At 48.8% G+C, this 17992-nt stretch overlaps 1 pseudogene; it reads left to right on the top strand.

Annotated features, from left to right (window-relative positions):
• Positions 1-12720: 12720 nt before the first annotated feature.
• LOC144130120 (uncharacterized) lies at positions 12721-13740 on the top strand (annotated as a pseudogene).
• The last annotated feature ends 4252 nt before the right edge of the window (positions 13741-17992 follow it).

Here is a 17992-nt window from a genome sequence, read left to right as displayed (position 1 = left end):
AGAAACCGGGCACGAACACGGGTACCCGCCACCTACATAATCCGCTGTACCGCTGGAGTCGTTTGGGGCACGCCACCGCATCGAAAGTCGTCTTGGAATCGTCCATTCTTCACCTACTGCAGGCTATGCTGACATGGGGTCCCGCCACTTCAAGTATCAGTGCCGAGAGCTCTGGCTATTTCTGCAATGCAAGGCGCCACCGACTCCGCTTCGCTGCTTGCCGACGACGTCATCGCCAACGACGACCCTGACCTGCATCCGCTGCTTCCAGTGGTGGAACAGTCTCTCACCTGTCCGTGTGGTTTCCTTTTTCTTTGTCTTCCGTCCCTTTCGCGCTGTTTTTTCCACCCAAAATGAACTCACCTGGAAACCGGGTACGAACACGGTTACCTGCCACCTACATAATCCGCTGTTCCGCTGGAGTCGTTTGGGGCACGCCACCGCATCGAAAGTCGTCTTGGAATCGTTCATTCTTCACCTACTGCAGGCTATGTTGACATGGGGTCCCGCCACTTCAAGTATCAGTGCCGAGAGCTCTGATTATTTCGCGATGCAAGGCGCCACCGACTCCGCTTCGCTGCTTGCCGACGACGTCATCGCCAACGACGACCCTGACCTGCATCCGCTGCTTCCAGTGGTGGACCATTCTGTCATCTGGCATACGGGCACGAACACGGTTACCTGCCACCTACATAATCCGCTGTACCACTGGAGTCGTTTGGGGCACGCCACCGCGTCGCAAGTCGTCTTGGAATCGTCCATTCTTCACCTACTGCAGGCTATGCTGACATGGGGTCCCGCCACTTCAAGTATCAGTGCCGAGAACTGTGGCTATTTCGCGATGCAAGGCGCCACCGACTCCGCCTCGCTGCCTGCCGACGACTTCATCGCCAACGACGACCCTGACCTGCATCCGCTGCTTCCAGTGGTGGAACAGTCTGTCACCTGGAAACCGGGTACGAACACGGTTACCTGCCACCTACATAATCCGCTGTACCGCTGGAGTCGTTTGGGGCACGCCACCGCATCGCAAGTCGTCTTGGAATCGTTCATTCTTCACCTACTGCAGGCTATGCTGACATGGGGTCCCGCCACTTCAAGTATCAGTGCCGAGAGCTCTGGCTATTTCTGCGATGCAAGGCGCCACCGACTCCGCTTCGCTGCTTGCCGACGACGTTATCGCCAACGACGACCCTGACCTGCATCCGCTGCTTCCAGTGGTGGAACAGTCTGTCACCTGGAAACCGGGTACGAACACGGTTACCTGCCACCTACATAATCCGCTGTACCACTGGAGTCGTTTGGGGCACGCCACCGCGTCGCAAGTCGTCTTGGAATCGTCCATTCTTCACCGACTGCAGGCTATGCTGACATGGGGTCCCGCCACTTCAAGTATCAGTGCCGAGAGCTCTGGCTATTTCTGCGATGCAAGGCGCCACCGACTCCGCTTCGCTGCTTGCCGACGACGTCATCGCCAACGACCACCCTGACCTGCATCCGCTGCTTCCAGTGGTGGAACAGTCTGTCACCTGGAAACCGGGTACGAACACGGTTACCTGCCACCTACATAATCCGCTGTACCGCTGGAGTCGTTTGGGGCACGCCACCGCATCGCAAGTCGTCTTGGAATCGTTCATTCTTCACCTACTGCAGGCTATGCTGACATGGGGTCCCGCCACTTCAAGTATCAGTGCCGAGAGCTCTGACTATTTCGCGATGCAAGGCGCCACCGACTCCGCTTCGCTGCTTGCCGACGACGTCATCGCCAACGACGACCCTGACCTGCATCCGCTGCTTCCAGTGGTGGACCATTCTGTCATCTGGCATACGGGCACGAACACGGTTACCTGCCACCTAGATAATCCGCTGTACCACTGGAGTCGTTTGGGGCACGCCACCGCGTCGCAAGTCGTCTTGGAATCGTCCATTCTTCACCTACTGCAGGCTATGCTGACATGGGGTCCCGTCACTTCAAGTATCAGTGCCGAGAACTGTGGCTATTTCGCGATGCAAGGCTCCACCGACTCCGCTCGCTGCCTGCCGACGACTTCATCGCCAACGACGACCCTGACCTGCATCCGCTGCTTCCAGTGGTGGAACAGTCTGTCACCTGGAAACCGGGTACGAACACGGTTACCTGCCACCTACATAATCCGCTGTACCACTGGAGTCGTTTGGGGCACGCCACCGCATCGCAAGTCGTCTTGGAATCGTTCATTCTTCACCTACTGCAGGCTATGCTGACATGGGGTCCCGCCACTTCAAGTATCAGTGCCGAGAGCTCTGGCTATTTCTGCGATGCAAGGCGCCACCGACGCCGCTTCGCTGCTTGCCGACGACGTTATCGCCAACGACGACCCTGACCTGCATCCGCTGCTTCCAGTGGTGGACCATTCTGTCATCTGTCATACGGGCACGAACACGGTTACCTGCCACCTACATAATCCGCTGTACCACTGGAGTCGTTTGGGGCACGCCACCGCATCGCAAGTCGTCTTGGAATCGTCCATTCTTCACCTACTGCAGGCTATGCTGACATGGGGTCCCGCCACTTCAAGTATCAGTGCCGAGAGCTCTGGCTATTTCTGCAATGCAAGGCGCCACCGACTCCGCTTCGCTGCTTGCCGACGACGTTATCGCCAACGACGACCCTGACCTGCATCCGCTGCTTCCAGTGGTGGACCATTCTGTCATCTGGCATACGGGCACGAAAACGGTTACCTGCCACCTACATAATCCGCTGTACCACTGGAGTCGTTTGAGGCACGCCACCGCATCGCAAGTCGTCTTGGAATCGTTCATTCTTCACCTACTGCAGGCTATGCTGACATGGGGTCCCGCCACTTCAAGTATCAGTGCCGAGAGCTCTGGCTATTTCGCGATGCAAGGCGCCACCGACTCCGCTTCGCTGCTTGCCGACGACGTCATCGCCAACGACGACCCTGATCTGCATCCGCTGCTTCCAGTGGTGGACCAGTCTGTCACCTAGAAACCGGGCACGAACACGGGTACCCGCCATCTACATAATCCGCTGTACCGCTGGAGTCGTTTGGGGCACGCCACCGCATCGAAAGTCGTCTTGGAATCGTCCATTCTTCACCTACTGCAGGCTATGCTGACATGGGGTCCCGCCACTTCAAGTATCAGTGCCGAGAGCTCTGGCTATTTCTGCAATGCAAGGCGCCACCGACTCCGCTCGCTGCCTGCCGACGACTTCATCGCCAACGACGAGCCTGACCTGCATCCGCTACTTCCAGTGGTGGACCATTCTGTCATCTGGCATACGGGCACGAACACGGTTACCTGCCACCTACATAATCCGCTGTACCACTGGAGTCTTTTGGGGCACGCCACCGCATCGCAAGTCGTCTTGGAATCGTCCATTCTTCACCTACTGCAGGCTATGCTGACATGGGGTCCCGCCACTTCAAGTATCAGTGCCGAGAGCTCTGGCTATTTCGCGATGCAAGGCGCCACCGACTCCGCTCGCTGCCTGCCGACGACTTCATCGCCAACGACGACTCTGACCTGCATCCGCTGCTTCCAGCGGTGGGCCATTCTGTCAGATGGAAACCGGGCACGAACACGGTTACCCGCCACCTACATAATCCGCTGTACTACTGGAGTCGTTTGGAGCACGCCACTGCATCGCAAGTCGTCTTGGAATCGTCCTTTCTTCACCTACTGCAGGCTATCCTGACATGGGGTCCCGCCACTTCAAGTATCAGTGCCGAGAGCTCTGACTATTTCGCGATGCAAGGCGCCACCGACTCCGCTTCGCTGCTTGCCGACGACGTCATCGCCAACGACGACCCTGACCTGCATCCGCTGCTTCCAGTGGTGGACCATTCTGTGATCTGGCATACGGGCACGAACACGGTTACCTGCCACCTACATAATCCGCTGTACCACTGGAGTCGTTTGGGGCACGCCACCGCATCACAAGTCGTCTTGGAATCGTTCATTCTTCACCTACTGCAGGCTATGCTGACATGGGGTCCCGCCACTTCAAGTATCAGTGCCGAGAGCTCTGACTATTTCGCGATGCAAGGCGCCACCGACTCCGCTTCGCTGCTTGCCGACGACGTCATCGCCAACGACGACCCTGACCTGCATCCGCTGCTTCCAGTGGTGGACCATTCTGTCATCTGGCATACGGGCACGAACACGGTTACCTGCCACCTACATAATCCGCTGTACCACTGGAGTCGTTTGGGGCACGCCACCGTGTCGCAAGTCGTCTTGGAATCGTCCATTCTTCACCTACTGCAGGCTATGCTGACATGGGGTCCCGCCACTTCAAGTATCAGTGCCGAGAGCTCTGGCTATTTCTGCGATGCAAGGCGCCACCGACTCCGCTTCGCTGCTTGCCGACGACGTCATCGCCAACGACCACCCTGACCTGCATCCGCTGCTTCCAGTGGTGGAACAGTCTGTCACCTGGAAACCGGGTACGAACACGGTTACCTGCCACCTACATAATCCGCTGTACCGCTGGAGTCGTTTGGGGCACGCCACCGCATCGCAAGTCGTCTTGGAATCGTTCATTCTTCACCTACTGCAGGCTATGCTGACATGGGGTCCCGCCACTTCAAGTATCAGTGCCGAGAGCTCTGACCATTTCGCGATGCAAGGCGCCACCGACTCCGCTTCGCTGCTTGCCGACGACGTCATCGCCAACGACGACCCTGACCTGCATCCGCTGCTTCCAGTGGTGGACCATTCTGTCATCTGGCATACGGGCACGAACACGGTTACCTGCCACCTAGATAATCCGCTGTACCACTGGAGTCGTTTGGGGCACGCCACCGCGTCGCAAGTCGTCTTGGAATCGTCCATTCTTCACCTACTGCAGGCTATGCTGACATGGGGTCCCGTCACTTCAAGTATCAGTGCCGAGAACTGTGGCTATTTCGCGATGCAAGGCGCCACCGACTCCGCTTCGCTGCCTGCCGACGACTTCATCGCCAACGACGACCCTGACCTGCATCCGCTGCTTCCAGTGGTGGAACAGTCTGTCACCTGGAAACCGGGTACGAACACGGTTACCTGCCACCTACATAATCCGCTGTACCACTGGAGTCGTTTGGGGCACGCCACCGCATCGCAAGTCGTCTTGGAATCGTTCATTCTTCACCTACTGCAGGCTATGCTGACATGGGGTCCCGCCACTTCAAGTATCAGTGCCGAGAGCTCTGGCTATTTCTGCGATGCAAGGCGCCACCGACTCCGCTTCGCTGCCTGCCGACGACTTCATCGCCAACAACGACCCTGACCTGCATCCGCTGCTTCCAGTGGTGGAACAGTCTGTCACCTGGAAACCGGGTACGAACACGGTTACCTGCCACCTACATAATCCGCTGTACCACTGGAGTCGTTTGGGGTACGCCACCGCATCGCAAGTCGTCTTGGAATCGTCCATTCTTCACCTACTGCAGGCTATGCTGACATGGGGTCCCGCCACTTCAAGTATCAGTGCCGAGAGCTCTGGCTATTTCTGCAATGCAAGGCGCCACCGACTCCGCTTCGCTGCTTGCCGACGACGTTATCGCCAACGACGACCCTGACCTGCATCCGCTGCTTCCAGTGGTGGACCATTCTGTCATCTGGCATACGGGCACGAACACGGTTACCTGCCACCTACATAATCCGCTGTACCACTGGAGTCGTTTGGGGCACGCCACCGCATCGCAAGTCGTCTTGGAATCGTTCATTCTTCACCTACTGCAGGCTATGCTGACATGGGGTCCCGCCACTTCAGGTATCAGTGCCGAGAGCTCTGGCTATTTCGCGATGCAAGGCGCCACCGACTCCGCTTCGCTGCTTGCCGACGACGTCATCGCCAACGACGACCCTGACCTGCATCCGCTGCTTCCAGTGGTGGACCAGTCTGTCACCTAGAAACCGGGCACGAACACGGGTACCCGCCACCTACATAATCCGCTGTACCGCTGGAGTCGTTTGGGGCACGCCACCGCATCGAAAGTCGTCTTGGAATCGTCCATTCTTCACCTACTGCAGGCTATGCTGACATGGGGTCCCGCCACTTCAAGTATCAGTGCCGAGAGCTCTGGCTATTTCTGCAATGCAAGGCGCCACCGACTCCGCTCGCTGCCTGCCGACGACTTCATCGCCAACGACGAGCCTGACCTGCATCCGCTACTTCCAGTGGTGGACCATTCTGTCATCTGGCATACGGGCACGAACACGGTTACCTGCCACCTACATAATCCGCTGTACCACTGGAGTCTTTTGGGGCACGCCACCGCATCGCAAGTCGTCTTGGAATCGTCCATTCTTCACCTACTGCAGGCTATGCTGACATGGGGTCCCGCCACTTCAAGTATCAGTGCCGAGAGCTCTGGCTATTTCGCGATGCAAGGCGCCACCGACTCCGCTCGCTGCCTGCCGACGACTTCATCGCCAACGACGACTCTGACCTGCATCCGCTGCTTCCAGCGGTGGGCCATTCTGTCAGATGGAAACCGGGCACGAACACGGTTACCCGCCACCTACATAATCCGCTGTACTACTGGAGTCGTTTGGAGCACGCCACTGCATCGCAAGTCGTCTTGGAATCGTCCTTTCTTCACCTACTGCAGGCTATCCTGACATGGGGTCCCGCCACTTCAAGTATCAGTGCCGAGAGCTCTGGCTATTTCGCGATGCAAGGCGCCACCGACTCCGCTTCGCTGCTTGCCGACGATGTCATTGCCAACGACGACCCTGACCTGCATCCGCTGCTTCCAGTGGTGGACCATTCTGTCATCTGGCATACGGGCACGAACACGGTTACCTGCCACCTACATGAGCTGCTGTATCACTGGGGCCATTTGAGGCACGCCACCGCCTCGCAAGTCGTCTTGGAATCGTCCTTTCTTCACCTACTGCAGGCTATGCTGACATGGGGTCCCGCCACTTCATGTATCAGTGCCGAGAGCTCTGGTTATTTCGCGATGCAAGGCGCCACCGACTCCGCTTCGCTGCTTGCTGACGAGGTCATCGCCAACGACGACCCTGACCTGCATCCGCTGCTTCCAGTGGTGGACCATTCTGTCATCTGGCATACGGGCACGAACACGGTTACCTGCCACCTACATAATCCGCTGTACCGCTGGAGTCGTTTGGGGCATGCCACCGCATCGCAAGTCGTGTTGTAATCGTCCTTTATTCATCTACTGCAGGCTATGCTGACATGGGGTCCCGCCAGTTCAAGTATCAGTGCCGAGAGCTGTGGCTATTTCGCGATGCAAGGCGCCACGGACTCCGCTTCGCTGCCTGCCGACGACTTCATCGGCAACGACGACCCTGACCTGCATCCGCTGCTTCCAGCGGTGGGCCATTCTGTCATCTGGCATACGGGCACGAACACGGTTACCTGCCACCTACATAATCCGTTGTACTACTGGAGTCGTTTGGGGCACGCCACCGCATCGCAAGTCGACTTGGAATCGTCCTTTCTTCACCTACTGCAGGCTATGCTGACATGGGGTCCCACCACTTTAAGTATTGCCGAGAGCTCTGGTATCAGTGCCGAGAGCTCTGGCCATTTCGCGATGCAAGGCGCCACCCAGCCCGCTTGGCTGCCTGGCGACTACTTCTTCGACAGCGACCACCCTGACCTGCATCCGCTGCTTCTAGCGGTGCACCATTCTGTCTTCTGGCAACCGGGCACGAACACGGGTACCCGCCACCTCCATAAGCCGCTGTATTGCTGGGGCCATTTGGGGCACGCTACCGCATCGCACCTCGTCATGCAATCGCGCTTTCCTCTCCTGCTGCAGGTTATCTACCCTGTGCCACTTCCTGCCGCTCTAGTGACCCGTTCTTGCTAGCGGTGTCGTGCCCCATTGACGCCGTTGACTGTTGTAACAGGTTACTGTATATTGCTTGTTCCCACAGCCTCAACGCCCACTTGACTTGTCTCCTGCCCATATTATCTGGAGATATCGATATGAACCCAAGCCCGAACGAAAGCAATGCTCCGCCGTCTCTAGAATCAATTTCCGAAGTCATATCACGCATTGACTCCTCTCAGAGCACTGTAATTGCAGAGGTTGCCTTGATCCGCTCTGCTTAAACAAACATTTTAAGAGTCGGTCCGCCATCTTTCTGCACGGGTTGAATCACTGGAAAAAACAGTCGAATGTAATCCGGAAAATGTAGCTGCATCCATAAACAACACCGACTTGGCCAGACTTTCTTTAGACGTAAAGGCTTTAAGAAACAAGTGCGATGACACTGAAAACCGCTTGCGCCGCTTTACTGTATTGTTACTCGGACTTCAAGACCAACCCAGCGAAAGTCGGCCTCAGTCTGAAGCGCATATTATTTCCTTCTGCTCCGAACACCTAGGCATTACAATTGATAACCAAGGCATCGGAGGTGCGCACCGACTGGGCCGTTTCCACAGGCAAAAACCGCCCAATTATTGTCAAGGTCGCACACTTTAGAGATGAATCACGAATTCTTGTTGTAGGGCGTAAACTTAAAGAAACCTCATTCTTACTCCCTGAGGAATGTTTTGCGAAAGTTCGTCAAGCTAGGAAAAAAAACTTTTCTCTTACGGTCAACAAAGCAACGCCTCTTTTAAAATCTGCTTGAACAAGTTACTAATCGGCAGAAGACAGGTCACTTTCAACGCCGAACCGGATTCCGTTGTAGAACTGAAACCATAGCGATTAGCCCAGGCGCCATGTGTCCCGTTTTTGCCACAAGTCCAACCGTCCAAATGCTTGCGCCCTACCCCAACTTATCAGAAAGGTTCTGTCCTGGTGACAAACATGTGTAGTTACCTGCAAAAATAGAAATAGTTGAAGCCGTCCTTGAAGATTATACACTGAGATTGCATTATTTACCGAATCTTGGCTAACACCTGATATTCAAGATGCAGAACTGCTGCACCACAACCGGTTCCTTTAATTTCTACAGGCGAAATAGAATAGATCGCAGGGGAGGTGGCATACTTCCTCAAATCTAATATTTCATCCGCTCTAGTCGAGATTAATAGCCGCAGCGAAATACCATGTCTTAAAGTTTGTTTTCCGTCTTGTACTAACATTGTAATTGCATGCTATCGAGAACGTGACACAGATCAATATCTTATACGGACCTTCACTCTGCGGTTCAAGACCTGCACTCTCGTCTTCCCCACGCCAATATTAACTCTGTGGCGACTTTAACTACCCGGATATCGAATGGGAAGCTTTGAGTGCACTGGCTCGCCAGTCTAAAAACTTCCTTGAACTGGTTCTTACCTTCAACCTTTTCCAAGCAGTTCATGAGCCAACACGAGGCTCAAATATCTTTGACCTCATTCTCGTCTCCAGTACAGAATTAATCCAATCTCTTTCGTATTCTAGTGGACTCAGTGATCACAGCCTCTTGCTTTCCAACCTAAACATTGTCCACCCACCAACCGGCCACCAAATACATCCGCGATTATCTTAAGGCTGACTTGGCGAGCGTGAACTCCGACCTTGAACAATTTCGCGCTACCTTTCTCCTATCCATGCCTACGAGATCCGTTAACGAAATCTGGTGCCATTTTGAACACAAACTCTTATCGCTCATTGCCGCTTACGTACCACTTATATGCATCCGCGACGACGCCGCTAAGCAATGGTATTCCAATGTATTACGAAAATTACCGCGAAAAATAAACGCGTCTTCCGTAATGCCAAAAATTCGGCATATCTGTCAAATGTAATAAATATTTCGCCAGCCTTCGCGAATACACTGTTATTACGGTTGTCTAAAAGACAATTCTACATTCACGATCTCTTAGACATAATGCGCGCTAACCCAAAGAAATTATGGAACCCGATAACGCTTAACAAAGACAGTTCGTACAGCCTATCCTTGAGAAGGCAAGATGGCACACAGGCTCCGCTTTCCGAACGCTCTGATGCAAAGAATTCCTACTTCACCTCAGACTTCACCCACGAACCACCAGAAAACAGGATTACATAACCGCAACTTAATTTTGCTTCAATGCCACCTGTTACCATCACATATGAGAGAATTTCTAAGCTCATCGATAATCTCAAGCCGTCTACTTCCCGCGGACCTGACAACATACCTGCCAAAATCCTCAAAGGATCAAAAGAATGGTCGAGCCAAATCCTACAGCTCATTTTCAATCAGTCTCTCAAAACCTGTCAAATTCCGGACGACTGGAAATCAAGCAAAGTTGTGCCAGTTTTTAAGACCGGTGACAGCACTGACCCCTCGAATTGTCGTCCCATTTCATTAACATGCATCTCGTGTAAACTGTTTGAGCGTATACTGTACTCCCATATTGCTAATCATCTCGATCAAAACTCTTTTCTTTCCCAAACAACATGGTTTCAGGCCAGGCTTCTCATGTGAAATGCAACTTTTTGAATTCACAACTGATCTTCATCTAAATCTAGCTTCTTTATTTCAGTCAGACGTCATTTACTTAGATTTCTCAGAAGCATTTGATCGCGTTCCTCAACAACTTCTCATATCTAACTCGCGTGCCTCTCACTTGACCCTCTAGTCTTTTCCCGGATTCGCTGCCTTTTGACTAATCGCTCACAGTTGACCGTCATCGCTAGCCACGCATCTGAAACTACCGCATTTATCTCCGGTGTACCCCAGGGTTCCGTCCTTGCTCGGCTTCTCTTCCTAATCTTCATCAACAACGTGCCATCTGGAATTTCGTCATCTGTCCGTCTTTTTGCGGACGATTGCGTCATTTATCGCCGCACATCTGATAACACTGACCAGGAATTATTACAGGACGACTTAAATAGAATATTGAATGGTGCTCCAACTAGCTCATGCAGCTTAATACTTGAAAATGTAAATCCATGCACAATGTCACGCAAACGTTCCATTACTAATTTTCAACACTCCGTGAACTCTGTGGCGCTCTCAGTACCGAACTCATACAGGTACCTCGGTGTCGAAATAACGAACAAATTAACATGGACTGACCACATTACCAAACTTTGCGCAAGCACTTCCAGAACACTTAGCTTTATCCGAAGATCACTAGCAATGTCTCCTCCATCCATTAGACAACAAGCATACGAAACATTCATTCGTGCTAAAATAGAATATGCCTCAGCGATATGGAACCCTCACCAGGCGTACCTAATACATTTGCTCGAAGGTATCCAGAACCGGGCAGCTCGCTTTTTCTAACGTCACAGTATTCGCCTCGACACAGCGTTACTAACCTAAAATAGTCTCTCGGCCTTGAACCCTTACCACTCTGCAGAAAAATATCAATTGTGTCTTTTACACCAACCATATTTTAACTTACCTGCACTACTCCAAACTTTGTTACATGCTCCCTTACATTCAGCGGTTGCACGGCTCATCCAACGCTTTCATCAGATCTTTCCTTCCCATTGCCATAGAAGAATGGAACAATCTTCCTGAAATCGTCATCGAATCTAATCCCACCAGATTTAGGCAGCTACTAACCGACCACTTGAACCAACTACAAAATACTTCCTTCGCGCTGCTCTGACTGCAGTTTGAACGGCTTGGGTCATTGCGTCATCTCGTACTATTTTCAAACTTTACGCCACTCTGCATATTTATTGCAGCTTGTTTTGACTGCACATTTTAATGTTTAATTTTATATACTACTACATTGCTTGTCATATATTATTTGGTATTATTTGGATTACCTGACGTTAATTTCATGTCAAACTTGTTATTATTGGTATTTTTTGTGCTGCTTTTTTATGCTCACATGCTTTCGTATGACCGCTCTACGTAAACCTTTGCCCCCCTCCCCCCCCTTATGTAATGTCCCAGACGGGATCTTTAAGGGTAGAATAAATGATGAATGATATCTACTGCTGAGAGCTACCTTCATTTTGTGAAAATGGCCTGGGGAAATATGCACCTGACTTAGATGGGGTGGCAATTTGTAGGGTTTCTCCTTCTCACGTTTTACCAATTTTATCGCAGGCCCCAAGTGAACAATATTAGTTGGTAACTTAAATTCCTCAACAATGTTGTCTGGGAGCGTTATGGTCTGCAGTCTACAGGGGTGATTCCTGGTGTTCTTTAGAATGTGCGGAACTCTGTTAGCACACCGACAACCTTTGTCCGTAAAGATTCGAGACTGATTAATTTTCTTGTCTAAAAATGATTCCCCGAAACTTATGTTGGTGCGTATGTGTACCGCCATCTTTTCGGGCTAACCAGAGCTATCTATGTTAATTGCTGTGGCAGCCGCTAGATGACACTACATGTAAAAAATACGTGCGAGGGAATGTGGAGAGATGGACGTCCACCTCGAATAGCGTGTAAACATAAAATTCTGTGCGAAGCTTGGCAAGACAGCCACACAGACGTATGAGCTCCTTCGTGACGAGACATTACCGCGGGCGCGAGTTTTCGAGTGGCACAAGAGATTCGTTTGGGGGAGAACGTCGGTGGAAGACGACACAAGGCAGGGGCGCCCTTCAACCTCACGGAATGAAAGCAATGTGGCACGGATCAGAGAAATCGTTCAGCAAGACGGCACTATTACAGTACGCATGGCATCAGATGCTCTCGACATTAGTAAGGCAACATGCCACCAAAACATGCCACCAAAAGCCCAGAGACCTGCGGCTGTCACACTGGCAGCGGCAGCGGCACGGGAAAGGCACCATCTTAAGAAGTTTTCTCTGCAATTGCAGGTTAGTTGCTGCTCTGTTAATATATCTTCCCGCTGTCCTCTTTTACTGCTGCTGCTGCTGCCAAAAGTGTCGCTATGCCCCTTGATGAACACTGTGGGTCATGTGATATGCAACTCGAGGAACTTGATTCCAAAATCGACTGTAGTGACTGTAGATCTGTCTATCACACGGGGAAATGTGCAGGAATTTCAGATGCTACTATCAAGTCCAAAGGGGAGTAGTATCGCAGTGCGTGGCGTTGCTCAAATTGCAGGCGTTCGAAAGGTCGTACTCCACAACTCGATAGATCCAGTAATGATACGGATGACCAGGATGTTCGTGCACTGCTGAAATCAATCAATGAAAAGCTGGAGTACCTTTTACCGCTGAAAGAAACAGTTGACAGCGTCGAAGACACAGTTCAGTACATGAGTGACCAGTACGATGAGCTTCTAACTCGGGTAGAAAAGAACGAACGTGAGGTCAGGGAACTGAAACACAGGGTAGACAAGATTGAAAAGCAAGACGATGAAATAACGCAGCTGAAAAACGAAATGGACTGTTTGGAATGGAGAAGCCGAAAGCTGAACCTTGAGTTCCATGGAATTAAAGCAATGAAGGATGAAAACCTGATTGATGAGATAAATAAGCTGGCAACTCTAAACAACCTGCCACAGCTTCAGGAAAGTGACATAGTGTCCACTCATCGCCTTCCCTCAAAGCAAGATAAGATACCTGGCATTATCTGTCGTTTCGCCAAACAATCAGTAAGAGACAAATGGTGGCAAAACAGGAAAACACTGTGCCAGGGAAATGACAGCATTTTTGTGTTAGAAAACCTGACAAAAAGGACACGTACTCTGCTTACCGAAACAAAGCTCTGGGCCAAGGCAAATAACTACAAATACGTATGGCACAGCAACAACAAGGTCTTGGTCCGGAAAGCTGATGGGCAAAACGCGGTGGTCATTTCCTGCTCTAGTGACCGCGACAAACTTAAGCAACAGATCAGCTGAACACAAAGAACACTATGGCACCTACTCACTCTTACGTATTGCCACACACTTTCAACCATCACTTAGGTACAGCGTTTTCGAAGGCTTTCAAATGTTTTCACTTAAACATACGTTCTTTTACTCGCAAGGAACATGACTTACAACTCTTTTTTGAGCAAACAAAGCAATCCTTTGACGTCATTATGCTGACAGAGACTTGGTGTGTTGACGATGTGAACATCTTTCGGCTTCCATTGTACAATACTTTCTACCTGAATCGATCAACAGGTCGTGGTGGCGGAATATGCACCTTGGTTAAAAAGCCGTCTGCATGTGAAATATTGAACCAGTTTTCAGTAATAACTTATGACTATGAATTTTTATCAGTGATACAAAACAATACTGTTTTCGCTGTTTGCTATCGCCCTCCGAATGGTTCCGTTACATCATTCCGTTACGCTCTGCAGAATATCTAAAATTTCGTACCACTGAAACTGCGTTTCTGTCGCCGACAGATAAGCATGAGATTCAAAGTCACTTCGCAACCCTCCGTAATAGCAGGTCTCGTGATATAGATGGCTTCCAGGTGCAACCCTTTAAATATGTCATTGATATTATCAGCCAAGTTTTAGAGTACATATTCAATATCTGCCTAGAAAACGGAGTATTCCCAAAGCGGATGCAAATGGCTAGGGTTTCTGTTATCTATAAAAGCGGTGACAGAAACGACCTCTCTAACTATCGTCCAATATCGATACTTCCCGTCTTCTCAAAATGTCTAGAAAAGGTGATGTTTAAACGTATTGCTAGCTTTAGTAAAAAACACAACGTAATAACTATATGTCAGCATGGTTTCAGAGAAGGCAGGTCAACAGAGAGCGCCCTTCTTGTGCAGAAAGAATTAATACTGGAATCATTTGAAAAGAGGGAGCTTGTTCTGGGCATATTCGTTGATTTTTCAAAAGCGTTCGACCGGATCAACTATGAGACTTTAATAGCCAAGCTAGACATATACGGTTTTCGGGGCGTCTTTCTTCAGTTAATCCGATCTTACTTAACCTTCCGTTGTCAGCAGGTCAAGATTGACAATCAGCTTTCCGATATACAGGCTCTACGAGCTGGTGTTCCTCAAGGCAGCATATTGGGTCCACTGCTATTTAATCTTTACATAAATGATGTTACTAGTCTAGATAACAAATGCACATTTTTAATGTATGCTGATGACACCAGCCTATTTTTTAAATCAACTAATGTATATGATCTCTTTGGGCAGGCGAATCAGTGTTTGCTTTCCCTCCATGAATGGACAGCCATTAACTCCTTGGAAATTAATACCAAAAAAACCAAAGCAATGCTTTTCCGTCCCAAAAATAGGATCATTGATTTCCTGGGATTATCGCTGTGGCTAGGTTCGGTAAAAATTGAGCTCGTCCCGGAATTTAAAAGCCTTGGAGTGTATTTTAATGAACATTTATCATGGAATAAACATGTAGATACTACGATTATCAAAATAGCTAAGGTAGTGGGTATTCTTTCCAGGCTTCGGTATTGCTTACCGCAATCTGTAAAAAAAAATATCTTTCAGTCCCTATTTTCTTCTGTTATAGGATACTGCTTTTTGGTTTGGGGGACCACCACCTTTTCGAATGTTAGCAAGCTTCATAGATTACAAAAACGAGCCCTTAGAATCATCGTCAACGTTTCTCGAGACGCACCAACAGAAGCGATTTTTTGTAAATTGAATATAATTCCTATCCCGCAGCAATATGAACAAACTTTATTAAGGCGCTACAGGACTACAGCCATAAACACAGCTATCTTCTTCAAGGAACTCTACAGACTTGAACGCAAGTCTCACAATTACATCACTCGTACAAAAAATCATTTCGTCATTCCAGAAACCCGAACAAATTACGGACGGCAGAGCATTAGTTACACCTTGCCTCTTCTTCTAAACACAATTGAATAGTTACAGTGTGCAGATAACGCTATTATTTTTATTACCTCACTGAAAGTGTGCATTTCTGTAAATATGTTTTCCACACTGCGTGTATGTTTTTTCTTCCTTGCCGCAATCGTATGTCACCTTTTCTACAGTATTTAGTTAAACATTATATGAAAGTGCCATTTCGCCCTGTTGTTTCTGTTAAAATTATATTTCATTGCATAGTCAACTCATACGCCGAAGTTACCAAGTTTTTGTAAGGGGCGCAGCCCCTCGTCAAGCCGTTAATAGGCTTTTTGGCTGCGCCCCTAGCATCCTTGTGATGTTGAAATAAAGATGACTTGACTTGAGTTCTTAGAAACTTTTCTCGTCTTTATAAATGACAACAAATTCAATTTAATTTATGGCGGAGACATCAACGTTAACATGATGAAGAATGATTCACCAAAACTTAGGTTAGATACTCTCTTGGAGATGAATGCGTGTTGGAATACTATCAGTCTTCCTACCAGAGTGACCGAGAATTCGTCATCTTTAATTGACGTATTTATTACGAATTTAAGTTCTGAAGTCATTAACGCTGGCGTCTTCGCATCGGATCTCAGTGATCACTTGCCGATATATTTATGTTTCAAGGGTCACGTTCGAAACAAGGAAACAAAGACAAACCATTTCATTCAACTAATAACTGATCAGGCTCTTTCTATTTTTCGTGAGAAGATAGCTCAGACATGTTGGGACACTGTATACGATCTTAAAGACGCAAATTTGGCTTACGAGGCTTTTTTCAGCCTATTGAAAGAAAGTTATGACACTAGCTTTCCTTTTAAGTGCATTAAACACAAAAAGAAAATACGTAAACCATGGATGAGTGCAGAGCTATCTGCCAGAATACGGAGAAAGAATGCATTATACAGTGAATTTATAAAGACCAGAGACCCCGAAATATTTCAGGCTTTTAAAAAAATTAGGAATCGTTTAGACAAAGATATAAAAAAGGCCAGGCGAGATTACTATACACTTTCCTTTAATTCACTAGCTCCAGGTACGGCCGCAATGCGGAAAAAACTGAACTCTTTGTTGAACTGCAATATTCCCGAGGAAAGGATACAGAGCTTAAAAATAAATGGTCTTGAGTTACAGGAAAAAGCACTTGCAGACGCTTTTAACGAACACTTTGTTAAAATTGGAAGTAACAACGCACCAGACAATGATCTTGATGGTATTCCATACAACTCTAGCTCTATATTTTTGTATCCAGTAAATGAGGGAGAGATAATTAGCACAATTCACAGTCTAAATAATAGTACCGCTAAAGATATTGATGGTATCCAAATAAAACCAATCAAATATGTTGCTGACCTTCTCTCTCCTTGTCTTACCTATATCTTCAATATCTGTATAAGCGAAGGCACGTTTCCTCGAACGATGCAGATAGCGCGAGTCGCTGCGCTCTTTAAAAAAGGCGATAAAAACGACTTAGGAAACTATCGACCGTTATCAATCCTTCCCGTCTTTTCAAAAGTCTTCGAAAAAGTTATTTTAAAGCGACTATCCGAATTCGAGCAGAAACATTGCCTGCTGACTGATTGCCAGTATGGCTTCCGTAAGGGTTTAGGCACACAACTCGCATTGCTACAACAAAAAGAACACATACTAAATCAGTTTGAAGAAGGAAGACTTGTACTAGGAATTTTTATTGACCTGTCAAAAGCATTTGACTCCATCAGTCATCAACTTTTAATTAAGAAACTCCAACACTATGGCTTTCGTGGTAACGCTGCATCTCTTATACGCTCCTACTTGGAATTTCGTAGACAAATAGTCGTCATAAACAACCACAGTTCTAACCCATTATCTATTTCAGCAGGGGTCCCACAGGGCAGTATATTACGACCTTTTTTATTTAATATGTACGTGAATGATATTGTGAATATTGATGCAACCGTGAAATTTATCATGTACGCGGATGATACCAGCATATTATTAACTGGTAAAACTAGTGACGACCTTGTTGATGCTGCTAATTTAACATTAATAAAACTAGACGAATGGACACGTAAAAACAGCCTGACGATTAATGCAAACAAAACAAAGCCGTATTCTTTCGAAGTAAAAACAAAAACATAACAATACAAAAGTCTATCTACTTAAATGCCACTCCTCTCGAAGTAACTTCCAGTATTAAGACATTAGGTGTTATCTTTCAGCAGAATATGTCATGGGATGTCTACGTGGACAGCACGCTAATTAAGCTAGAACAAGTAATTGGGCTAGTATACCGCAATCGCAATTTACTACCACCAAAAATCTTACTGTTACTTTATAATACCTTATTCTCCTCCCGACTCAATTATTGTCACTTAGTTTGGTCTACGACAACTTACGGAAATTTGCAG

The sequence above is a fragment of the Amblyomma americanum genome, chromosome 1 (genome assembly GCF_052857255.1).
Source record: "Amblyomma americanum isolate KBUSLIRL-KWMA chromosome 1, ASM5285725v1, whole genome shotgun sequence".
NCBI classification, from domain to species: Eukaryota; Metazoa; Arthropoda; class Arachnida; order Ixodida; family Ixodidae; genus Amblyomma; species Amblyomma americanum.
Note: the sequence above shows the minus strand (reverse complement) of the source record. Positions and strands in the feature narration are given on the sequence as shown.